The sequence below is a fragment of the Dendrobates tinctorius genome, unplaced genomic scaffold, assembly GCF_039654945.1.
Source record: "Dendrobates tinctorius isolate UK_male_01 unplaced genomic scaffold, ASM3965494v1 ptg000158l, whole genome shotgun sequence".
NCBI lineage: Eukaryota > Metazoa > Chordata > Amphibia > Anura > Dendrobatidae > Dendrobates > Dendrobates tinctorius.
This window is the reverse complement of record NW_027361825.1, coordinates 34,221,419-34,248,712: the sequence shown is the minus strand read 5'-3', so window position 1 is coordinate 34,248,712 and position 27,294 is coordinate 34,221,419. Positions and strand designations below refer to the sequence as shown.

General features: G+C 46.2%; 1 protein-coding gene across 2 annotated transcripts in view; it reads right to left on the bottom strand.

The window, feature by feature from the left end:
- Positions 1 to 359: 359 nt before the first annotated feature.
- LOC141052061 (uncharacterized) overlaps positions 360 to 27,294 on the bottom strand; it is a 192,747-nt gene continuing 165,812 nt past the window's right edge. For both annotated transcript variants that reach the window (XR_012220734.1, XR_012220733.1), the window contains one exon: positions 360 to 542. The gene's annotated coding sequence lies outside the window, so the exon portion shown is untranslated. The remainder of the gene's footprint in view (positions 543 to 27,294) is intronic.

The following is a 27,294-nucleotide window of genomic DNA, read 5'->3' as shown; positions in this document are numbered from 1 at the left end:
AGTGTTCTTCTAAAATATCGTCCTCTTAAAGAGGATCTGCCACTTGTCATTTCTATTCCTGGAGTGAATTTTGCTGTTCTCCTGAATTCGGCGTTGTTTCTCTTTTGCTCCTACGCCTCTCTATTCCTGAGATACGGACACATCTTTCCTGTACATAAATCTAGTCTTTTAAGCCAAGTGGGTGTGGCCCTTTTTCTTAAGTACCACACCTAGTTGGTAAAAAAAAGACTAAATGTATATACAGGGAATAGTGGGCTGTATCTCAGGAACAGAGAAGCCGGAACAAAAGAAAAGCACTGCTGGATTCAGGAGAACATCGACATTTACGCCACGTAAATAAATTACATACCATATTTATGGCAAGAGACAGGTTTTCTTTATAGCAGATGATCAGCGTGCAAAAGTTATGGGGGAGCAGAAAATCTGTCACAGAACAACTGGTCGGGATATGGTGGTGATCTTCTGAAACAGGTGGTCCTTTAGAGAGGCTTCCTAGATCTCTTCATTAGAACTCTGCTTGCGCCATCCCTCTGATATTCTTCCTGGAAAAGTAGGAATAAAATTAAAATATTACTACACCGCACAGGAGAGCTGACATATCCTCTTTAAACAACATACGGAATGAAACAAGATGATCAATCTCTACCATCCTGGTGTGGTTCCTTTTAACGTTCCTACAGGTTCCTGTTATTTTTTCCATATGAGGAGATTATTATAAGTAGTTATCTTATATAAAGCAGCTTGTATTTTAGGATTAGCGGCTCTTTAATCTAGCTCTGGTGACCCGGTGTGTGCACTACTGAGATGTCACATATGGAAAGTGTTAACAAAATTGAAGTTCTTTGAAGCTGGAAGAGGGCGCAGGCCGCATGCACACACTTTTTTAATCCACACATATCAGGTACAGTGCGTGCCTCACAAATTACGCAGCTAACTTCTGACAAATCCTTACATAACATGGTGCTAGCAGCTGCACACATTCTTCTCTGCAATGGTCAGAACCCTCCCAATATCACGACTATCACCCCTATCCTCTGCAAACCTTTCTGCTGTTGCACACTTCTCCCTTCTTATGCTGTGCCCAGGCTCGGACTGGCTCACAGGGGAGGTGGGGAATTCCCTGGTGGGCCCCTGTGCAGGAGTAAGCCATGTTCCCCCAACATGAGCAGCAGTAGACCCAATACGTCTGACACAATGTAAAGACAAAAATGCAGCATCTCATCAGTCGTTCACTAAACTACCTAAAGCTTCATTATAGCAGAGGTAAATCCTGTCACTAGCCTGCCTGCTGTCATTGACATTTATTCTTAAGTTGCTCTTTCCGGCACTGCTATCTTAGAAACACTATAATTGCCAACTTACATAACTTGGAAAAAAATGAAAAAAAAACAAAACCAAACAAAAAAATTAAAAATATGAAAAAATCTGAAACTTGAAGAAAAATGTTTATGAGTGTGTGTATATATATATATATATATATATATATATATATATATACAGGGTGGGCCATGTATATGGATACACCTAAATAAAATGAGAGTGGTTGGTTATATCATCTTCCTGTTTGTGGCACATTAGTATATGGGAGGGGAAAACTATATACAGAGTTCCTGTGTACAATGTCAACAGTGATCACTGTATTACCTGTACACAGGGACATATACAGAGGTCCTGTACATAATGTCACCGGTGATCACTGTATTACCTGTACACAGACACTGCATACTAAGTACAGATATCCTGTGTATAATGGCACTTATGGTGATAGTATTATGTTTTTTTTATTAATGATCAGTATTGTAGTATTCAATCACCATGTGGTGGTAATATGTGGTCTGGGCATGGTACGGTGGTATTTGTCCCTTGTATGTGCTATCATTCTGTCACTGGTGGTAATATGTGGTCTGGTCATGGTGTAGCTGTATTTGTTCCTTGTATGTGGTACTATTGGTCACCATGTGGTGGTAATATGGTGTCTGGTCATGGTGCGGTGGTATTTGTCCCTTGTATGTGCTATTATTCTATCACTGTGGTGGTAATATGTGGTCTGGTCATGGTATGGCTGTATTTGTTCTTTGTATTTGGTATTTTAGGTCACTATGTGGTGGTAATATGTGGTCTGGACATGGTGCGGTGGTATTTGTCCCTTTGGATGTGATATTATTGGTCATTTTAAAAATTGAAAAATAAATAAAAATATACCTAAATTGTATTGGATATTTTAACAAATGTTTAATAGGTTAGAGTAGGGCCTGGCCAAAAGAGTCTACCTTGTCGTGGTGGCAGATTTAAAAAAATCTTTTGGCCAAAACAAGAGCTGCTGGCTAATGTGTGATTGGTGAGAAGTGGAGTTTTTCCAAGAGAGAGCGGTGGGAATGTGGACAGTTCGAGGGGTGGATGGCGGGGCTGGGGTGGAGCCTGGGCTGGGTCTCAAGGGGGCCCCGAAAGTTTTGCCAATATGGTGCCCCGAAATTCCTAGTGGCAGCCCTGTACACATGTATATATACTCTCACACACATATCCACACATATACACTGCTCAAAAAAATAAAGGGAACACTTAAGCAACAGAATATAACTTCAAGTAAATCAAACTTCTGTGAAATCAAACTGTCCACTTAGGAAGCAACACTGATTGACAATTTCACATGCTGTTGTGCAAATGGAATAGACAACAGATGGAAATTATTGGTAATTATCAAGACACACTCAATAAAGGAGTGGTTCTGCAGGTGGGGACCACAGACCACATCTTAGTACCAATGCTTTCTGGCTGATGTTTTGGTCACTTTTGAATGTTGGTTGCGCTTTCACACTCATAGTAGCATGAGACGGACTCTACAACCCACAAAAGTGGCTCAGGTAGTGCAGCTCATCCAGGATGGCACATCAATGCGAGCTGTGGCAAGAAGGTTTGCTGTGTCTGTCAGCGTAGTGTCCAGAGGCTGGAGGAGCTACCAGGAGACAGGCCAGTACACCAGGAGACGTGGAGGGGGCAGTAGGAGGGCAACAACTCAGCAGCAGGACCGCTCCCTCAGCCTTTGTGCAAGGAGGAACAGGAGGAGCACTGCCAGAGCCCTGCAAAATGACCTCCAGCGGTCCACAAATGTGCATGTGTCTGCACAGTTAGAAACTGACTCCATGAGGATGGTCTGAGTGCCCGACGTCCACAGATGGGGGTTGTGCTCACAGCCCAACACCGTGCAGGATGCTTGGCATTTGCCACAGAACACCAGGATTGTCAAATTCGCCATTGGCGCCCTTGGCTCTTCACAGATGAAAGCAGGTTCACACTGAGCACATGTGACAGACGTGGCAGAGTCTGGAGATGCCGTGGAGAGCAATCTGCTGCATGCAACATCCTTCCGCATGACCGGTTTGGCAGTGGGTCAGTAATGGTGTGAGGTGCCATTTCTTTGGAGGGCCGCACAGCCCTCCATGTGCTCACCAGAGGTAGCCTGACTGCCATTAGATACCGAGATGAAATCCTCAGACCCCTTGTGAGACCATATGTTGGTGCGGTTGGCCCTGGGTTCCTCCTAATGCAGTACAATGACAGATCTCATGTGGCTGGAGTGTGTCAGCAGTTCCTGCAAGATAAAGGCATTGAAGCTATGGACTGGCCCGCCCATTCCCCAGACATGAATCCGATTGAACACATCTGGGATATCATGTCTCGCACCATCCACCAACGTCACGTTGCACCACAGACTGTCCTGGAGTTGCCGGATGCCTTAGTCCAGGTCTGAAAGAAGATCCCTCAGGAGACCATCCGCCGCCTCATCAGGAGCATGCCCAGGCATTGTAGGGAGGTCATACAGGCATGTGGAGGCCACACACACTACTGAGCATCATTTCCTTGCCTTGAGGCATTTCCACTGAAGTTGGATCAGCCTGTAATTTGATTTTCCACTTTGATTTTGAGCATCATTCCACATACAGATCTCCATAGGATATTAATTTTGACTTACATTGATCATTTTTATGTTTTATTTTTCTCAGCGAATTCCACTACGTAATGAATAAAGATTTGCAATTTAAATATGTCATTCAATGATATCTGGTGTTTCCTTTATTTTTTTGAGCAGCGTGTGTGTATTTATATATATATATATATATATATATATATAGATATATATATATATATATATATATATAGTGATGTAGCAATCACTAGCGGGTTGGGGTATACAGCGATAAAACAGATGGCAAGACTGTCTTTCCTTAAAAGTTCATTTGGACTTATTGCCCATAAAACCCAGCAGCACCAACACAAAGTAAACAGACTTCAAATCCGGCAAAACAAAACAATAGTGTTACAAAACTCAAGATAAAAAGCGGACGGCACCGCTGTTACCGTGTGACTTCAAATGATGTGCGGCATACAGAAGCCCAGCAGCTGGGAATCTCGGGTGCCAGACCTGGAAACAGTCAATCCTGGGAATCCATGCAAAGAGAAAAGGTCGCACTCATCGAGATCGAAGTTTCACTGATTTATTGACATATCATGAACATGTCAAGTCGGGGGAGTGACATAAGGAGTGCAAGAAAGGCTGACAACGGCCGTTTCGCGCTGCTCGAGCGCTTCAACGGGTCAAAAGCCTTGTCCGCCTTTCTTGCACTCCTTATGTCACTCCCCCGACTTGACATGTTCATGATATGTCAATAAATCAGTGAAACTTCGATCTCGATGAGTGCGACCTTTTCTCTTTGCATGAAAACAATAGTGTCGATAACAGGGCTCTGCTTCATCAGGCCCATTGCCACACACACTCGGTTAGAGTCCAGTATTCAGGCTCGGTCTGGAGCAAAACACGCTCAGTTCCCGAGGCTCTGGATTACCTGCTTAACAGTTGCTCCTCAGGTTTTCCCAGCCTGGCTTTATACAGATCCTGTCAGTAGGCCGGACCCTCAGTGCTTCCTGGACTGAAAGGAGCAATCACCAGCTCCAGTCCCACACACGGGCATCTTCCTCATGTGCTGCAAGCAGGAGCATATATTACCTCCCTCACATCACAAGAGCACACCCCTTGGGAGGTGTGTGGTTAACCAGTCCCACCCATCACTTATGGTTGACCCTAAATAAAGCCCTTTACTAAGAATGCAGGCTTGTGGGACTACAAACCCCAGCAACCAGTCCTGGATTCAGATCGCAACAGACTTCTGAATGTGCGATACACACCTATTCCTGCGAATACCACTAGCTGGTACATCACAATATATATACACACACTGTGAGGTAGTGACCGGTGTCACATGTAGGGGTCGCTGTGTGTTCCCCCCAGGATGCGCACAGAGGCGTATTAAGGCCATGGGAAGGCATTGCGGTCACGGGCGTAGCTGTGGTTGCAATGCAGACTAAAGTGAGTATAGGTCTTTGACATGCTGGTTGTCCAAGGCAGATTTAGGGAAAACCTGCTCTGGGCTTTTTTGTTTTGAAACTGACTGCAGGATGTTAGTGGTGCAGTCCATTTAATTCCTGGCCGGGTTTTCCATGTGGTTGAAGGCCACAGGTTGCTAGTTAAAAACCCTGCAGTATAGGGTTTGGGTGTGTTAGTTTCAGGGTCAGTACAGTCACCCATGGTAACCAGTCTCGGATGTGGACTGTCTTGTGCCCGGCGGTGAACCGAAGGTAGACTGTCCTGTGCCTGGAGGACTGGCGTGTTTAGTGACTGTAATCCAGAAAATATGTTTCTCGGATGCGATCCGGAGGATATCGTGTGCTGTGTTTTTCTGAGTTGAACATTGAGACGTTTTGCTTTGAACTTTGCTGGGTCACTGCCTCATCACTGCATAAGTGTGCTACCGCTGCACTACACACACACAAATATATACAGTTAGGTCAATATATATTTGGACAGAGACATTTTTCTAATTTTGGTTCTAGACATTACCACAATGAACTTCAAACAAAACAATTCAGATGCAGTTGAAGTTCAGACTTTCAGTTTCATTTGAGGGTATCCACATTAACATTGGATGAAGGGTTTAGGAGTTTCAGCTCCTTAACATGTGCCACCCTGTTTTTAATGGGACCAAAAGTAATTGGACAGATTAAATAATTGTAAATAAAATGTTCATTTCTAGTACTTGGTTGAAAACCCTTTGTTGGCAATGACTGCATGAAGTCTTGAACTCATGGACATCACCAGACGCTGTGTTTTCTCCTTTTTGATGCTCTGCCAGGCCTTTTCTTTTGCATGTTTTTGCCACTTAAATGTTTCAGATCACCAAACACATTTTAATATTAGACAGAGATAACACAAGTAATCACAAAATGCAGATTTAAATGAAGGTCTTTATTATTAAAGGAAAAATAAATCCAAACCTACAGGGCCCTGTGTGAAAAAGTAATTGTGCCCCCCCCCTTTAAAACATAAATTAACTGTGGTTTATCAAAAGATTAGGAAGCTGATTTCAAATTCCCTAGCAACACCCAGCCCTATATATGCACACAATTCATTAGAATTATCAAAATTAAAAAAATTAACATATGTGGGATTGTTGCATGCATAACGGTCTAATCTTATAAAATACAATAATTTTTATTCCATACACTGAATGCCATAGCGGAAAAAAATGATAAATCCAAAGGGAGTTTGTAGCTATATTCCGCGCTGCCGCTTTAGACAAATTCCAGGAGAATGCTGTATGATTGCAGTGGTTTTATTCTACGCGTTTCAGGGGTCTCATGCCCCCTTCATCAGGAAATACCACCTCTTATCTCATCCTAACCAGGTGAGCATATTTCAAGATATACTGTCCTCTGTAACGTGGATAAGACCCTATTGCGCTTTTTGTCTCCCCCCCTTTTTTTTGCAATAGCGGAAAAAAAGACATTTATTTTTTTTCTCATTTTGCCTTCCCTCAAAAACTGAATTAAAGAGACCAGAAAAATGTATAGAGCCCAAAATAGTACCAATAAAAACTACCGCTCACGCTGAAAAAAAAAGCCCTGATATTCCTTTACCGACCAAAAAATAAAATGAAGTTGGAGTTCTTAGAAGGTGAGGAGGAAAACTCGAAATTGAAAAAGGGCTCACTGGCTATGTCAGTCAATAGCCCGCATATGTAAAGTGTGAAAGGGCGGTAGTCGTGGGTGAAGTACTTGTCTTCCATGCCCCAACACGGTGCATGTCTACGGGGGCGCTATGCTGGAGCTTCCCTTGTCCCCAATAACATCACTACAGTCCAGTCAACGAGAGTCCTGTACTTTAACCTGCAGTTCCACATCCTTTTCCCCTGAGAGGAATGACTGATGCCACTATAGCCTTTACTTAGCTTCTCTGTCTACGCCTTGGAACTACCACACAAGGCACTCTCTTCATCTTGCATTCTTTGCTCCAATTCATCCTGTTACCTCTTTGGCTTGCAAACTTGAGAACGCCCCTCTAGGCCTTCTGCCCTGCATCCTGTCTCCGGTAAGTCGCTAACTTCGACTATCATTTTGCCTCGGTCTTTAATCTGGATCTCGCTATCTGTTGCCTTTCTTCTCCTCTCACTTCAGGGATTCTCAGTTCATGAGGCTCTGGTCATGGATCAGACCATAGGTCTGCTTCTACTGTACTCTGGGCCCTATCTGCCTTTCTAGCAGGAAACTCCCTCTGTCCCTTCACTTTAACCCTTCTCATGCTGGACTAGTCCCAACCATTAACCATAACTGTCCCTATTAACTTCCTACTGCTGGGAAGACTACAATTCTATTACTAATAACATGTCACTAAACACATTACACATTTAAATGCATTATAACAATACATGTGTCTTCTAGATTGGGAACGTGGGCAACACTTCCATCTTCTTAAGGGCCTGTCACACTAAGCGATATCGCTAGCAATATCGCTATAACGTCACTGGTTTTTGTGACGTAGCAGCGATATTGCTAGCGATATCGCTATGTCTGATACTTACCTCCGACCACTCCCCCGCTGGTAATCGCTGATCGCGCGAGAACGTCCTGGACCATTTCTCGTCGGGCGCTTCCTGCTGTGGAGACGAGCGACGCGTGGACGCGGGCGGGAGGACGTCAGGATCGCCTCGTCTGACAGGTAAGTAGCGACCCCCGACCCCTGCGATGTCGCTGGTGAGATCTGCCTGTGTGGCAGCTCACTAGCGACCACTTAGCGATGCACCAGCGATCCTGTACCTTTACACATACATCTGGAGCCGGGCCTGCATATATATCATATATATGTGTATGTGTGTATACCTAGAAAACACTGTATGAACACTGTGTCCACCATAGATTTGTTGTCCTTCATGGCCTTCTCTTTTCACATGGATGGGGGAGGGGATGTCAGGTCTCATATTGGTGAGCTCCATACTCCCAGTGTCCATGGAGAATGTTTGTCCTGATCACATAATACAAAAGCTGTCTGACAGGGCTCTCAATGCTATTAGCTCTCATTAAAGGGCAATAATGGCCCCTACAAACAGATCAGGCAGATTCCCTCCCTTCTCTGATAACAATGCCTTTTGTTTTTCAATATTCCAGAGATAACCTCATATCCTTATCACCGTGGGAATAGACCTTTCCTGTTACCATACACACCTATTGTTTCTTTTTTTCACTGTTTGATTACTAGGCCTCAAAAGCCTGAAGTAAAGGTTGTCTCCATGTCCATGTCTCTCACAAAAGAAGCCTCCTTATGTATAAACAAGAGGAACTTTGAAGGCTTGAACTTGGGTAGACGCCTCGTTTTACATCAGAAGAGGTCTGCTTTCAGACAGACTCTTTCATATGTCCCTCTAGATTAACAGGGTGTATGAAAGGGTCTGTCTAAACCAAGAGCAGTTTTCAAGTACATATAGGCACCGACTCCAGTTGAGAGTCACCGGTGTGATACCTGACCGAATTCAAGTCCACACAATTACGGTACTGGTGCTCACTAAAGCTCCCTTACACATTAGACTAATGTTGGCTGACCCCACTAATATCAACCCACAGTCTGATGTTGTCGGGGGAGATAAGGATTTGGAATGTCCGATTTTGGACTGTCAATCCTTTTGGTCCGCAAGAGTTAAGCCGCAGTGGCTCTCATAGAGAACACAGCAGAGCGACCACTCCCGTCTATGGGAGAGTTGGGTGAGATTGCCGCCATCACCAGCCGAACCATCATCCATCCGACAGCTATCTAAACATTATAGGGGGCTTAAGATGGCAAAAATAATGTTTTGTGAGTCAAGTATGACAATCCTCACACTACTCATTTTATATTATCAGGAGGAGTAATATTTTCTTTGTGGCTGAATCAATAACCAGGAGATTGATTGTAAAACAGAAATTGTATAGAAACCTTTATTACATGACTTTAAGTATAGATATTCCTTGGTCACTCACTCTATGTTGGTATTTTTTTAATACCGTATATTGGTATTTTTTTGTAGCACTACATGGTGGTATTTATTAGGCATTTTGTGGCAATGCTACTTAGATACTGGAGAATATATTCTGTTTGCTGTGTATTAATGCCTGCGGGGGGGTATTAAAACTAAAACGTACATTTACGCTCTATCAAAGCCCCGCCATACCAAAGCACCGCTGCCACTCTGCATCTTCAGTTACCACTGATCGGCTGTAGCTTTCACATTCCGTCTAAGAATAAATAAGTGAGCTCTCTTTTGTCTCAATGGAATGTGAAGGTTGAGCCAATCAGTAGCTGGTGATTGGCTGCAGCTATCACGTAATGTCCCCCACTGGTAGAAGAAGTCATGAAAGCTGATGGGTCACATTCAGTGGTGCAGTGGAACAGTTGGGGTTTATTAGATGAATACATGTTCCTTTTTATTTTAATATTCCCATGGGCCCATTTTTTAAATTAAATATGTAGTGGAACATTCCGTTAAGTTGTAGTCCGATGATAGACTGCCCTAGTTCCACTGACCACAAATCTTCAAAGTGAAGTGTCAAAGTGAAGTGTAAGGCCGGAGTCACACTACAGCGCGATACAGCCGAGTCTCGCAGGTTAAAACCAAGCTCTGGCGCCGGCACTCCGGAGCGGCGCGTGCAGCTCCATGTACTTCTGTGCGGCTGCACGCTCCGCTCCGGAGTGCCAGCGCCAGAGCTTGGTTTTAACCTGCGAGACTCGGCTGTATCTCGCTGTAGTGTGATCCCGGCCTAAAGCTTGAATTGGGAACCGAGATGTGAAGTTTTAACTAAATGCCAAGGCTGAAGTCTACCTAAAGTAATAGAGCGGTATTTCATGTCGGTAGTGTTAAAGAGAATCTGTCACCTTAAGAGTCCTTTTAAAGGGGACCTGTCACGTTGTACAGGCAGTTCTATAGCTGGAGTCACACATAGCGACTTACCAGCTATCCCGACACCGATATCAAGGTGTCAGGGTCGCTGGTAAGTCGCTATGTGATCGCTGGTGAGCTGTCACACAGACAGCTTCACCAGCGATCAGCGCAGCGATGCCGAGCGCCCGGCATCGCTTGCCATCCCTGTAAAAAATATAATTAAAATAAAAAATATTGTTATTCTCACCTTCCGACGTCCCGCGCAGCCATCCTGCCTCTCTCCACGCTCCGGTCCCAGTAATCCTTTGCGAGAATGACCACGAGACGTCACGGTCTCACGGGAGCGCAAAGTCTCGCGGTCATTCGTGCAAAGGATTACTGGGACCGGAGCGTGGAGAGAGGAAGGCTGCGCGGGACGTCGGAAGGTGAGAATAATAATATTTTTTATTGTAATTCTATTTTTTACAGCTGATCGCTGGTCTCCCGCCTGTCACACGCAGCGATGCGTGCTGGCCAGCGGGAGACCAGCGACCAAAGAAATGTCCAGAGGTTTCTTACAGCGATCAGCAATACCGGCAGGGGGGCCGCTCGCTGATCGCTGTCACACACAGCAATCTCGCTGGTGTGATCGCTGTTACGTCACAAAAGTTGTGACTCAGCAGCGATCTCGCTAGCGAGATTACTATGTGTGACTCCCGCTTATCTGTTGCAGCCTGATCTAGAGCAGGAGGAGAAGAGTAGATTGATAAGAAGATCGCAGCATCTGATGGCTCCTACTCCAGCACTGAGAACAAGCATTTTTCCTTCATTTTAAGGCTGAGTTTACACGTGGCGTTTTTTTCGCGTTTCCGCGGCGGTTTTAACTGCGCGAAATTGCCGCGAAAAATAAGCATCCCACGCATTCCTATGGGATTCCGCAATGCTGTGCTAATGCTGCGGTTTTTACTGCGGCGGAATTGCTTCGCGGTAAAAAATGCAGCATGCTCATTAATTTCGCGGAATCGCGGCAATCCCGCACCTATAGGAGTGCATTGTTCTGCTTACTTTCCGCATGTGGCTGTGCACACCATGCGGAAAGTAAGCAGAACAATTGCGGATGGTACCCACGGTCCGGAGGAGAGCAGACTGTCCTCCGGGCTCTGGGTACCATATCCCTGTAAAAAATAGAATTTAAAATAAAAAATATTGTTATTCTCACCTTCCGACGTCCCGCGCAGCCTTCCCGCCTCTCTCCACGCTCCCGGTCCCAGTAAGCCTTTGCGAGCGATGACGTCCGTTCTCGCGGGATCGCGAAGTCTCGTGGTCATTCGTGCGACGTCATCGCGAATGACCGCGAGACGTCGCGATCCCACGAGAACGGATGTCATCGCGGTAATTGTCGCAATGGATTACTGGGACCGGGAGCGTGGAGAGAGGCGGGAAGGCTGCGCGGGACGTCGGAAGGTGAGAATAACAATATTTTTTTTTTTATTATTATTATTTACATTCTATCTTTTACTATTGATGCCGCATAGTCAGCCTCAATAGTAAAAAGTTGGTCACACTTGTCAAACACTATGTTTGACGAGTGTGACCAACCTGTCAATCAGTTCTCCAAGCGATGCTACAGATCGCTTGGAAAACGCTAGCAATTCTGCAAGCTAATTACGCTTGCAAAATGCTAGTTTTTCCGCGGGAAAATCGCGGGAATTTAAAATGCAATTTTCCCGCAGAATGGAATTCCGGAACTCTCGCGGTAATTTCCGCGAGAGTTCCGCTACGTGTGAACCCAGCCTAAATGTGTGTATTCCTTCTGGCAGAACAGGGGTTAATTGGCCATGTTGGAAATCCCTGTGATCACAGCAGTGCTCCGTTAGCCACTCCTCTTCCCTTTATAATCTGGGCTCTATTACTAATCCTTGTCAAAGATAGCTTTATTGCTGCATGGCTAATGGAGGAAGAGGAGTTTGTATGTGAAGGGGAGTTGAAGGAGTTATTAGTGACTGTAGCTTGGTTGTATGTGTGGTAATTCCTTATCCTTCTCTATTTTGGTTTATTTCCCTACCTTCACACCCCGGTGGGTTCCTCTGTTATATATGAGTGAATATTTTGCATGCCTGGAGTTTACTGTTATCCCTTGTCTGTGTTGCCTTGTTTGTCGGGTTGGTGTACTATGGTACACAGTAGCACCCCCTTTTACTTGGGTGGGGGAAGAGAACAGAAGGAAGGCTACTTCAGGAGAAAAGGGAAGGATGGATGCTCCGGTATCTTCGCCATCTGAAGTATCCTGGCAAGCGAGTGTGCCCCCTAGTGATAGGGACAGGGAAGGAGCCCCTGGTCCCGAGTCACCTGACTGCTGTGTCGTGACAGTAAGTTTGTGATTAAGTATTTTGTATAACTTGTATTTTTTTTCCTCTCTGTTTCTAAGCTTAAGAGTCCAGTGGGCGGTCCTACGTAATGATTGACAGCTATCTCTGCATGCATGCTTTCAATTAATAAAATACAAGTTTTACTAAAACTTTTCCCACAAAACTATATATCAATCTGCTCAGCTTCTCTTGCTCTATAGGGATGTGGAAAGTTTTTTTCTGCCAAAGGCCAGAAGCTGGGGCAGGAGCATAAACATTACATAGGGGATGCTGAGGAGAATATACAACATATAGGAGAAACTGAGGCAGGAACATATACATCACATAGGATACGCTAGAACAGGGGCATACACATCACATGAGATGCTGAGGAAGTAGCATATACATCACATATGAGATGTTTGGGCTGCATCATACACGTCACATAGCAGACACTGGGGTAGGAGCATATACATCACATAGCAGACACTGGGCCAGGAGCATATATATCACATAGCAGACACTAGGGGTAGGAGCATATATATCACATAGCAGACACTGGGCCAGGAGCATATATATCACATAGCAGACACTAGGGGTAGGAGCATATACATCACATAGCAGACACTGGGCCAGGAGCATATATATCACATAGCAGACACTAGGGGTAGGAGCATATATATCACATAGCAGACACTGGGGTAGGAGCATATACATCACATAGCAGACACTGGGCCAGGAGCATATATATCACATAGCAGACACTAGGGGTAGGAGCATATATATCACATAGCAGACACTAGGGCAGGCGCATATACATCACATAGCAGACACTGGGCCAGGAGCATATATATCACATAGCAGACACTGGGCCAGGAGCATATATATCACATAGCAGACACTAGGGGTAGGAGCATATATATCACATAGCAGACACTGGGGTAGGAGCATATACATCACATAGCAGACACTGGGCCAGGAGCATATACTGTATATCACATAGCAGACACTAGGGCAGGCGCATATACATCACATAGCAGACACTGGGACAGGAGCATATACATATCATAGGAGACACTGGGACAGTAGCATATTCATCACATAGCAGACACTAGAACAGGAGCACATACATCACATAGCAGACACTAGGAAAAGAGAATGTACTTCACATAGCAAAATATTCAGGATTGAGAGTCCTCAGTAGTTGATACCTTTTAATGGCTAACTGAAAAGATGGTAACACATTGCAAGCTTTCCAGACTACTCAGGTCTCTTCATCAGGCTAGACTAATACAATAGCAGACTTCACATAGCAGACACTAGGGCAGGAGCATGTATATCACATAGCAGGCAGACACTAGGGCAGGAGCACATACTTCACATAGCAGACACTAGGGCAGGAGCATATACATATCATAGCAGACACTGGGACAGGAGCATATACATCACATAGCAGACACTGGGACAGGAGCATATACATCACATAGCAGACACTAGGTCAGGAAAATATTCATCACGTAGCAGACACTAGGGCAGGTGCATATACATATCACAGCAGACACTAGTACAGAAGCATATATATTTCACATCGCAAACACTAGGGCAAGAGCATATACTTCACATAGCAGACACTAGGCATGGAGCAAAAACACACAAGAAATTTTTCAAGTAGGATAAAATATCAGATTCTTTAATGACAAAAATAAATAAAAAACAATCACTGAAATGAATAATACAGAGTTATCTGAATAAGACCACAGATGCCTAGATGTACAACATGGTACACGGTTAAATCCTAAGTGCCATATAGGTAAGTATGCTAAACTAGCATGCCCCGAGGAAGCCATTGCGAAACGCGCGGCAGGGCGCGTGACTATAGATGGACATCAATATGGGTGAGAGTCATTTTAGTATTTATGGCCCCCTGTTAGGTAGTGAGTCCTATGTGAGTGGTCACTGACCGGAGGATTGGGAGACATTTCAATGCTAGTTTAGCATTACTTACCTATACGACACTTAGGATTTAACCGTCCCTATAACTTTTTGAGAATATGCACTGGCACTTTATTCTGGATGGATTATTTGATTGGGGATCTGTCTTGGTTAATTATGTATTACCTCGCCCTATTATTGTGCCTCGTTTGTGGTACCATGTTGTACATCTAGGCATCTGTGGTCTTATTCGGATAACTCTGTATTATTTATTTCAGTGATTGTTTTTTTTTATTTATTTTTGTCATTAAAGAATCTGATATTTTATCTTATTTGAAAAATTTCTTTTGTGTTTTTGCTCCGTACTTTGGTGTTTGGGGTACTTCACACCAAGCGAGATCACTAGCGAGATCGCTGATGCGTCACCGATTTTGTGATGCAACAGCAATCTCGCTGTGTGTGGCACGCATCAGCGACCGCCCCCGCCGGGTATCGCTGATCCTGCAGGAATGTCCTGGGCCATTTTTTGATCGTTGGTCTCCCGCTGACCAGCACGCATCGCGTGTGGCAGCTGGAGACCAACGATCAGCGAGCTCCCAGCGCTGTGAGCAGATGCTGGGAGCCCGTATCCAGTGTAAACAGCGGGTAACTAAGCGCGCGCAGCCTTAGTTACCCGCTGTGTACCCTGTATACCAGCGTGCTCGCGCTGGGAGCTGGTATCCTAGGTAAACAGCAGGTAACTAAGGGCCGTGCGCTTAGTTACCTGCTGTTTACCCTGGACACCAGCTCTCAGCGCGAGCACACTGGTATCCAGGGTACACAGCGGGTAACTAAGGCTGCGCGCGCTTAGTTACCCGCTGTTTACCCTGGATACCAGCGTGCTTGCTGGTCCTGATCACTGGCGAGTCTGCCTGTTTGAGATAGTGTTATTTATTTATAGCAGACACTAGGGTAGGGGCATATACATCATAAAGCAGCCAGACGCTACGACAGAGCATATACTTCACTAGGGCAGGAGTATATAGATATCATAGCAGACACTAGGACAGGAGCATATACTGTACATAACATAGCAGACACTAGGACAGGAGCATGTACATAACATAGCAGACACTAGGGCAGGAGCATATTCTTCACATAGCAGACATTTGGGCAGGAGCATGTAAATCACATATGAGATGCTAAGGCTGCTGCCTTTATCAGAAAGACAGGAGCGCAAAGTGCGCTAACTCCCCTCAAAAATAACATTCTGATGCTGGCACTGGCAAGCTTCAGGATGTAGTCCTTCACTGCATGTGCCACAGCGTTTGTAAGGGTTGGCCAGGACTATAGTCGTGGCCATAGACCCTAAAGTATCGGTGCCCAGGCCTTCCCTCACAGAAAAGTAAGGTCCACTATTCGGAGTACCTGCGTCTTCAGGTTCGGGTCCCTCTGGGTACTTCCCAAGCGGCGATAGCCCCTCTCCGAGGTGACTCCCAGTAACTGAGACACAGTCCATGGTAACTTGAACGGTTTCTTTACTGACAACTTCACACAGCATATCCACAGTTGGCATATCATGTATAACACATCCTTTACATGCTTCCTCAGCTTTCCCTATTTTGCTGGTACTTTCACACTGCACGTACCTGGACTGGACCGCCATAGACTGCTTCCCAGCTTTTTCCTGGCCTAAACTTGCCATGATGACAATTCTTTCTGCCTGTTTCGCCCCAGACTCGAGATCATCAGCCACCTGGTTTGGCTGCCTCTGGAAAAGCATCTGACCCGTCTGTACTGCTCCCTGTGAAGCTTCAGCATCCTTCTGTGCCTCACTTCGTCCAACTCCCGCCCTAAGAGCGTCCGCCCAAGCTATGAGTCGTCACATCTCTACTGTTTTGGCTCCCTGTACTGAAGCCCATTAGCCGTGGATAACTTGGACTGTCGCTGTTTAACATGGCGTGGCTGTCGAGCCATCCTGAGCCTATAGCCCATGTGGACACTTCTGTGCACTGGTCCCGTCTCAACTAACTTCTAGCCTAGCCTTACCCCTCGGCAGCCCCTCCTACACTTAACCCTATATTGCTAAGAACTCTATGTACTAAAGTACTAAACCCTCTAGTGTCCAAAGAGTGCACTACACTTTCCTTATCTAAAAGATAGTATTGTATAACTGAAAACAACACATTTACAGGAAATGGAAACACATAAAATGTGTCAATACCTTGATTCTGGGTGGTAATACATGACAACATGTAGCAGTACCATTGGATTACTATAAATGCACGGTAGCAGCAATTACCCTACAACATAAAACATTAAGAACTACTAAGGGAGGCAGAGCAAGAAAGTAGTATTATTTCACCCCCTTACACTTTCAGTAGTGAATGCTGCATTCATGTGACCACAGTGTAAAGACCCATTAAAGGGCTGGCAAAATGGGCCACTGGCATAGCACTATGTTAACCAGGATTCTGACCTGGGGACGGAGTTTCCCAACCCCTGCTCTATATACTATGCTGATACTGACACTCTGTATTATGCTTGTGATTACAATGAACAAAGAATAAGAACCGGTTTGACTCTAATGAACCTCAATAAATGAAACTTTAAAACAAAGTGGATATTCCCTTTTCTGACTGTAAGAGAGCAAAGTGTTTCTTACAATTCTTTGCAACTGTAATGAATGTAATAATAAAACAAGTGATTCAGGCCTGGAGGAGGTCCCGGCCTTGTTCTGATTCTCCTGAATTTAGTCATGAATGTATGTGGACAATGAAATCAATAGTTCAGTGGAACTCAAGGGTCAGCGGCCCCTCTCCACCCTGCGTTCTGGGTGTGGAGATGGCACAGTCCTCCTTAGATCCTCTGTGCTGGGAACAAGCCTGTACTTGCTGGCTCTGCCTGACTCTGTGACTTTACCCTCTATGATATCACAGATCAGCCATAAAGCCAGAGAGGCAATCTGTGATCTCACCGCTCTCTAATTAACCCGTTAAGTGCACGGAAGAGGTGGTGAAACTACAACTCCCAGCATGTTTCTTAACAGTCAGAGAGCATGCTGTGACCTGTGGGGAATGTGCTCCTACACTACGCGTTTTCTGCTAATGATTGCTTGATTTTCCATTCACCACATCACAAGTCTGCCAGCAGAAATGCAATCAGTTTTTCTTATCTATGCATTACCGTCAGTGAACATAGCCCAGATCTTTCCTCGCCTACCTAATATTTAACCAAGTCCATCATACCCTGCCTTCTCAGTCATGGTATACAGCAATAAATGCAAAATATAGTGCTGCAAGTGCACCCAAGTAGCTTACACTGCAAGTGCACCCCAAGAGCTTATGCTGCAAGTGCACCCCAAGAGCTTATGCTGCAAGTGCATCCCAAGAGCTTACACTGCAAGTGCACCTCGAGAGCTTACACTGCAAGTGGACCACGAGAGCTTACACTGCAAGTGGACCACGAGAGCTTACACTGCAAGTGCACCCTGATAGCTTATACTGCAAGTGTACTCTAAGAGCTTTCACTACAAGCGCACCACAAGAGGCTATACTGCAAGGGCACCCAGGTAGCTTACTCTGTAAGTGTACCCCAATCGCTTATACTGCAAGTGCAACCAGAGAGCTTACACTGCAAGTGCACCCTAAGAGCTTACACTGCAAGTGCACCCAGAGAGCTTACACTACACGGGCACCCCAAGAGCTTACTCTGAAAGTGCACCCCGAGAGCTTACACCCTAAAGTGGATGAGTACTGATTGGTGGCGTAGAGCAGGAGGAGCTGAGCAGATTGATATATAGTTTTATGATTAAATATTTGGTATAAGTTGTGCTTTTTTTCTCTCTATGCTTAGGAGTCCAGTGGGTGGTCCTTCTCAATAACCGACAACTGTGTATACATGCTTTAAATGAATAAAATATGAATTATTCTGGATCTTTCCCAACAAAATTATAAACTGACCTGCTCAGCAGCTTCTGCTTTATACCAGGCTGATGCCAAGTCCTAGGTGACAGGTTCCCTTTAAATTTTGCCTTCCTCTTATGGCTTCTCCTGTTTGTGACCAGATTGAACAAAAAAAATAGGAACTGGTCCATTCTTCTACAAATAAATACCAATTTTCATATACTAAAAAAAAATCTGCTTCTTTCTAATACTTTGCAATGCAATTTCTCACCATCTGTAATATATCTGTTTGCTTTCATTGAATAGAATTCATAGCCTACACTGACACATTGTAACAAACAGGAGACAGAATTGGGTTGCAGATGTTTTCAGCTCACAGAAGGTTATCTATACTGGTAACAATTGACCCTCAGCTGTGAGAAGTTCTGGGTTTTAACCTTTGGGTGTTTATATGAGCTTTTCAGTTCACTGACAGCAAGCAGAACTCTGAAACATAGCCAGAAAGCGAAAGACGAGTTGCATAACTTTTGTTATGCAATCTTTGTATTAAATAGGACAAGCCCTTTAACCGCGGAGCCAGATATTTTATGTAACGTTATGGAAATGATGTACGTTCGGGTTCTGAACTAATTTATATAAAGCTGCTCATTGCAGAGCATTGTTTAGAGAACGTCCGTGCATCAGTCCCCGAGGCTCACAATCCAGTCAACTTTTATTAAAGAGATGGTCTCATCAGTAGAGTGCCTCTGGATCCTCTGGAAATCAGTCTATGGTTGGGGAGATTTGGTTTGGCCATACGTGGTGAAACGTCCATTCCATTTTAGCAACAGACAAACGGAACAAGTGACCCTTGGGATCAGTTGCGTAGAAAGAAGCAGGGGGGCCCCATTGAGAACTATGGGGTCTGATTCGGTTCAGTCATTTCTTTTGAACAGAAGAAAAATTTCTGCATGCAGGCCTTTTTTTTCAGTTCTAAAAAACATACCCCATAATAATCAGTGGAATCCCCTCTGTTTCCGTCTCCATAACTGATGCCATTATTCTATCCCTCAAATGGAACGGACATACAGACTGTCCCAACGGACATGTGAAATGTTATTCCTGAATCTTCCTGAGCAGGAGATTCTCTTATTTAGCGCCTTTATTTCCTTGATCACAAAGGTGGATTTTGACTGTGAGAACGTGGATAGCAATTGTCTTAATTAAAGGGGTTGTCCAGGACTAGGATATTGATGCTGTATATTGTAGATTGTAAGGACTCATACAGACGACCGTATTTTCGGTCCGAGTGCGATTCGACAAAACACTGAATCACACTAGGGCGAATGTTCGTCTATGGGGTCGTGCACATGTTAGATTTTTTTCTTTGGGCAGAGGAAAAAAAATTGCAGCATGCTCGAAGCCTGAAGAAGGCAACGGTAAAACGCACGTCGGGGTGGGCAAATCTCCAGGAAATTTCTGCTTCCATCCATATAGGCATATATTTGTAGACTGTGAGCCCTCGTGGGCAGGGTCCTCTCTCCTTCTGTACTTATGTGTGTCTTGTATTGCTCATGTTTATTGTACTTGTCTATATTTGCTCCTTTTCACACGTAAAGCGCCATGGAATAAATGGTGCTATAAAATGTATAATAATAACAATAAAAAATAATAATATTTAACTTACCATGTGTATTCATTTCCATCCTTTTTTTTACTTGGCATGGCTATACTAAATTTTACATGCGGACTTAAGTATTTTATGTGGACTCACTGCCACGTCAGCACATTTCTTCTCCTGAGCATACACATGGATATATTGATGCATTTATTTGGGGTTAATAGCCTGCTGTCACGTATACCTGTCCTGTGTGACACGACCCGCAGGTCGGTAACTGAAACAACACGACTGTCACGTATACCTGTCCTGTGTGACACGACCCGCAGGTCAGTAAATGAAACAACAAGACAAAAGGGGAACACCGGGGAAACAGTTACAACGGTGGGCCCTGCTATAGGGAACGGGGATGTGGATACCTCCTACACTCCCCTGAGGCAGTGTCCCTGAACACTCCTAATGTTCCCTATACAGACTCTTCACTTGTCGCCGACCAGGATACCTGAATGCCTCACTAGCCCTGCACTTAACCCTTACTAGGGAACTGGTTAGTGCGGACACTGGTCCCACCGCTGCACTAATACACACTAAGGAAAATACACCAAACGGGGAAAAACAACAAAACACTTATCTTTCTCTGCTGCAGTCACCGGGCAGCAGAGTTCATCACCAGATTAGCTTTCAGCAGTGGCTCGACACCTCAGAGCCAGGTGCTACCTTCACCATCTTTCTCTGTTGCAAACACCAGGCAGTAGAGTTCAGCACCAGATCAGCTTTCAGCAGTGGCTCGACACCTCAGAGCCAGTTACTACCTTCACCATCTTTCTCTGCTGCAAACACCGGGCAGCAGAGTTCAGCACCAGATCAGCTTTCAGCAGTGGCTAAACACACCTCAGAGCCAGCTGCTCACTTCACCATGGTTGGAATCCACCAAGGACCTGCTATAACCAACACCAGCTGATACACCAGGTGACCTTATATAGCAAAGGAGGAATGATTACCATCAGCAGAGAAACCAAAGAAAACTTATCAGACATGTAATAACACCTGTGGCCACCGGGGGCAAAACCCATATTAAGGCCCCAAAGGCTTGAAAGGAAAAAAAAAAAGGATTTAAATGAGGGAATCCCGAATCTGACACAGATCCAAGAATTGGAGTGTGACAGTACACCTCCCTCAATGAGGGGCCTCCGGACCCTCAACACCATACTACACTGGAGACCACCTACAGTGAGGATGCCTTGTACTGCCAGAGTTCACTTCAGCAATCATCTGACACCCCGGGTCATGGCAAGAGAGGGCAGATGGAGGTGATGATGTATACTCCGGAGGTACCACAAATCTCCAGAGCGCCGACCTGGGGAATGAGCTTAGCCTGGGTATAGCAAAAGGTAACTCCAGATGATAACTCGCTGGCGCGAGAATGGCAGACACCCATACAAACAAGTACACACCCAGGTCCAGACCTGAATGTTTATTGTCATTCACTCTCTTGCCACTAGATGGTGAACTCCTCACAGAACCGACAACAGAGGCGTCCCCCCCCCGTGTCGTAACACTCACACCCCCACAAGGCTCAGAGGTAACTACTCCTCTCTGCCCCCCCCTCCTAAGAGGACTCCGACACTGAGGGGCAGCTTGTGGTGAGGGTTGCGACTTGCCCCTACTCCCTGGCAGCACCCCTGCTGCCACTACTGGAGGAGAAGGGGATAGGAATATGGAGGAAATATACACTCCCTGGTCATCTTCCTCCACACGACCAGGAGGGGGTGGCTTCTTCGAAGGTGTAGAAGTTTCGGTGTGAGCCCCGGGAACTAAATCATCAGTCTGTTCACTACAGGGACGTGCCTCCTCACCACGGGGAATATCAGGCAGCACCTCGGGGACACCATCTCCTCCCACCTGCCTGGGTGTGTCCGCGTGTAAGAGCAAGTCCTTCTCCTTAACAGGGACTACAGGGGGCATATTTGCCAGAGCCGCAATTGGGGAGGGAAAGATGAAGGAAATATACTCTCCCTGGTCGTCTTCCCCCACACGACCAGGGGAAGGCGGCTTCTTCGGTAGTATAGAAGTTTCGGCGTGAGCCCCGCGGACCAAATTATCAGTCTGCTCACAACAAGAACGTGCCCCCTTACCACGGGGAACATCAGGCAGCACCTGGGGGACACCAACTCCTCCCACCTGCCTGGGTTTGTTCGCGTGTATGAGCAAATCCTGCTCCCTAGCTCGGACTACAGGGGGCATATTTGCCAGAGCTGCAATTGGAAAGGGAAAGATGAAGGAAATATACTCTCCCTGGTCGTCTTCCCCCACACAACCAGGGGAAGGCGGCTTCTTCGGTAGTATAGAAGTTCTGGAGTGAGCCCCGTGGACTAAATGCACTGCACTTAGTTGTACATATATTGCATAGCTCAAGTCTGCATAGACGTCAGTCTGCAGTGTGATTCCTATAAGTGTGTTCTAGAAGTATGAAGATAAATTTTAGAATTAAAACCAGAATTGAACCAGAAGGGAACTGAAGGTAACTGTACATAGTCACTGTAAACAATGTTTCTGTTTGTTTTCACTCTCACCCCAATAATCCTTCACTTTCTGCTAATTCCCCTAATCCCTACTCCTAATAAGGAACTGTTCATCTCTTCTTCCATCTTCCCCATCCACCTCGCCTCCTCCTCAAAACTGTTCCTTAACATACAATCCTCTGTCTCCAAACACAGACAGCCCCCTCATGCCCTCTCCTGCTCCCACCTGCTAACACTTTCTCTGCTCCTTCTCACTGCTGGTGATATCTCTCCAAATCCTGGTCCTCCTCACCACATTCCCACAGTCATTTCTACCTCCCATCCACGCTCTATCACAACCTTCCGTAACCACTCCAACCATATACCCATTCACCCAGCCCCCGCTTCCCCAGTCCCACTAACAGGAGCTCTGTGGAATGCTCGCTCTGTCTGCAACAAGCTTTCCTACATCCATGATCTTTTTGTTACTACCAAACTTTCCTTCCTCGCCATCACCGAAACCTGGCTCACCCCTTCTGACACAGCCTCTCCTGCTGCACTTTCATATGGTGGCTTCCACCTTTCTCACACCCCCCTCCCCACCAGCAAACATGGCGGAGGAGTTGGTTTTCTCCTGTCAGATACCTGCTCCTTCACCCCAATCCCACTGCCACCCTCTGTTACCCTCTCTTCCTTTGAAGTGCACTCTGTGCGCATCTACTCCCCCTCCAACCTCCAACTGGCTGTCATCTACCGGCCCCCAGGGCCTGCCACCACCTTCTTTGACCACTTCACCACCTGGCTACTTCATTTCCTTTCCGCGGACATCCCTACTATCATCATGGGCGACTTCAACATCCCCATTGACACTTCCCTCTCAGCTTCCACTAAACTTCTCTCACTTCCTCCGTCGGCCTCACTCAATGGTCTTCTACAGCCACCCACAAAGATGGCCACACACTGGACCTCATCTTCACCCGCCTCTGCTCCCTATCTAACCACTCTAACTCACCTCTTCCTCTCTCTGACCACAACCTTCTCACATTCTCTTCCTTCTCCACTCCATGTCTACAATCCCCACCCCACAAACTTTCACACCCTCGCAGAAATCTTAAACACCTTGACCTACACTCATTCTCTGAATCCCTCCTCCCTCTCACAGATATAAGTTCCTTACACAATGCGGATGACGCTGCTGCTCTATATAACACCACAATAGCTGTAGCTTTGGAATCTGCTGCCCCCCTTACACATACCAAAGCTCGCAAAATCAACAGACAGCCCTGGCACACCAGCCTGATCAAAGAACTGAGGCGAGCTTCCAGGGATGCTGAGCGCAGATGGAAAAGATCCCACTCCAACGAGCACTTCATCGCATTCAAACAGTCTCTCACTACTTTCAAGACCACACTCGCCACAGCTAAACAAACCTACTTCTCATCGCTCATATCCGCCCTGTCTCACAACCCTAAACAGTTATTCAACACCTTCAATTCTCTCCTCTGTCCCCCAGCACCTCCTCCCTCCCACTCATCTCAGCTGAAGACTTTGCCTCATTTTTCAAGTAGAAGATTGATAACATCAGAGACAGTTTTGGTCAACAACCCCCAGAGCCCCTCCTCCCGACTTCTCAGCCCTCCACCTCCAAAACCAACTTCTCCACCATTACAGAAGATTGACTCTCCACTCTACTCTCAAGATCACATCTCACCACTTGTGCACTTGACCCGATCCCTTCCCACTTCATCCCAAACCTCACCACAGTCTTCATCCCAACCCTAACCCATCTCTTCAACCTATCACTAACAACTGGTGTTTTCCCCTCAAGCTTTAAACATGCCTCAATCACACCTATCCTCAAAAAGCCCTCTCTTGATCCATCCTCTGTATCTAGCTATCGCCCTATATCACTTCTCCCCTATGCCTCCAAGCTACTGGAACAACACGTCTACCTTGAACTGTCCTCCCATCTCTCTTCTTGCTCCCTCTTTGACCGCTTACAATCTGGCTTCCGGTCACACCACTCCACCGAAACTGCCCTTACTAAGGTCACCAATGACCTCTTAACCGCCAAGAGCAAGCGACACTACTCTGTCCTCCACCTCCTGGACCTGTCGGCTGCCTTTGACACAGTGGACCATTCCCTACTATTACAGACCCTCTCATCCCTTGGCATCACAGACTTGGCCTTGTCCTGGATCTCATCATACCTAACAGATCGGACATTCAGCGTCTCCCACTCACACACCACCTCCTCACCTCGCCCCCTATCTGTCGGAGTCCCACAAGGTTCAGTCCTAGGACCCCTGCTCTTCTCCATTTACACCTTTGGCCTGGGACAGCTTATAGAATATCATGGCTTTCAGTATCATCTCTATGCTGATGACACACAGATCTACATCTCTGGACCAGATATCACCTCCCTGCTAACCAGAATCCCTCAATGTCTGTCCACTATTTCATCCTTCTTCTCTACCAGATTTCTGAAACTTAACATGGACAAAACAGAATTCATCATCTTTCCCCCATATCACGTGACCCCCCCCAACAAACCTATCCATTACAGTAAATGGCTGCCTACTCTCCCCAGTCCCACAAGCTCGCTGCCTAGGGGTAATCCTTGATGTTGATCTCTCCTTCAAACCACATATCCAAGCCCTTTCCACTTCCTGCCGACTTCAACTCAAAAATATTTCACGAATCCGTTCATTCCTCAACCAAGAATCTGCAAAAACCCTAGTCCATGCCCTCATTATCTCTCGCCTTGACTACTGCAACCTCCTGCTCAGTGGCCTCCCCTCGAACACTCTCGCACCCCTCCAATCTATTCTAAACTCCGCTGCCCGACTAATACACCTGTCCCCCCGCTATTCCCCAGCTTCTCCCCTCTGTCAATCCCTTCACTGGCTCCCCATTGCCCAGAGACTCCAGTACAAAACCCTAACCATGACATACAAAGCCATCCACAACCTGTCTCCTCCATACATCTGTGACCTTGTCTCCCGGTACTTTCCTGCACGCAACCTCCGATCCTCACAAGATCTCCTTCTCTACTCCCCTCTTATCTCCTCTTCCCACAATCGCATTCAAGATTTCTCTCGCGCATCACCCCTACTCTGGAACTCTCTACCACAACATATCAGACTCTCACCTACCATCGAAACCTTCAAAAAGAGCCTGAAGACCCACCTCTTCCGACAAGCCTATAACCTACAGTAACCACCGATCGACGAAACCGCTGCATGACCAGCTCTACCCTCGCCTACTGTATTTTCACCCATCCCTTGTAGATTGTGAGCCTTCGCGGGCAGGGTCCTCCCTCCTCCTGTACCAGTTATGACTTGTATTGTTCAACATTATTGTACTTGTTTTTATGTATACCCCTCCCTACATGTAAAGCGCCATGGAATAAATGGCGCTATAACAATAAATAATAATAATAATAATAATAATAATAAATCATCAGTCTGCTCCCTACAGGGACGTGCCCCCTCACCACGGGGAACATCAGGCAGCACCTCGGGGACACCAACTCCTCCCACCTGCCTGGGTGCATCCGCGTGTATGAGCAAGTCCTGCTCCTTAGCAGGGACTATAAGGGGCTAATTCACCAAAGCCGCACATTGGGGTTCTGGTTGAGCCAGAGGGGAGGCCCCAGACCCCGACAACTGCTGCTGCTGCTCCAACACACCGTGCAGCAGCTCACTCTCCTCAATGAGGACCAGAAGCAATTGGTCACAGGTCTGTACTTGGCCCATGGCTCACCAGAGAAAATGAGTAGTTGGTATTAAACTGTTAGGAACGGCGGAAAGCACTAAATAAAAATATAAACAAAATGCGTTCGCCGCTCGGGGTCCATCGTGCGGTAGGTGGTATAACCGCTGCTAGACGGTGGCAGAGCAATATGGCGGAGGTGCGCACGGGGTTAGCCTTCACCCTGGTGCGCAAAGCAATCGCTGTTTAGTCACAGAGATGGCAAAAACATAAAGTACTGAGCCTGTTAGGGTCACAAGAGCTCAGAGCAATAACACACACGGTAAGCGGTCACAGGAATAGCCCAAGATGGCGGCACTAAGTCTTTCTAGACCTACCGTGTGTGTCCGAGTATATAGCGTTGCAGCCGCGAACGCTCAAGTGGGCTGCTACTGCAGAGCGGCGTGAATACTGCCGCTCAACGATACAGGCGCAATGTTGGACGCTAGCAGCTGAGTATGGAGCAATAGCGCACTGGCACTGGAAGTAACTCAATCCCTCACACAAGCGTATTATCAAAGGGAAGGTGTTGCATATGAGTCATTCACCAGATCATGCATCTATCAAACATTCACTCAGCAGCAAGTATGTCTATACTAGCGCATGGCGGAACAGCCATGCGCGCCATTTATAGCAGCCGGGACCTTCCGCACGCCTCCAGATCTCTGAGATGGACAAATGAGATTTGGAGCAGGACCTGAGCACATGACTCCCCATGAGCATGCTCAGTAAGAGGACAGAAGGACTTAGCCTCAGGAGAGATTTGCTGCAAGGCAATCTCCTCTGCAATCTCTTCTGCAGTGGATAAAGAGCAGGCGACTGCAGAATGTGAGGGTCTGGATTCCTGCATAGCGACCGCAAAAACCTGACTCCTAACATAAACTGTCACGTGTACCTGTCCTGTGTGACACGAGCCGCAGGTCGGTAACTGAAACAACAAGACAAAAGGGGAACACCGGGGAAACAGTTACAGCGGTGGGCCCTGCAATAGGGAACGGGGATGTGGAGACCTCCTGCACTCCCCTGAGGCAGTGTCCCTGAACACTCCTAACGTTCCCTATA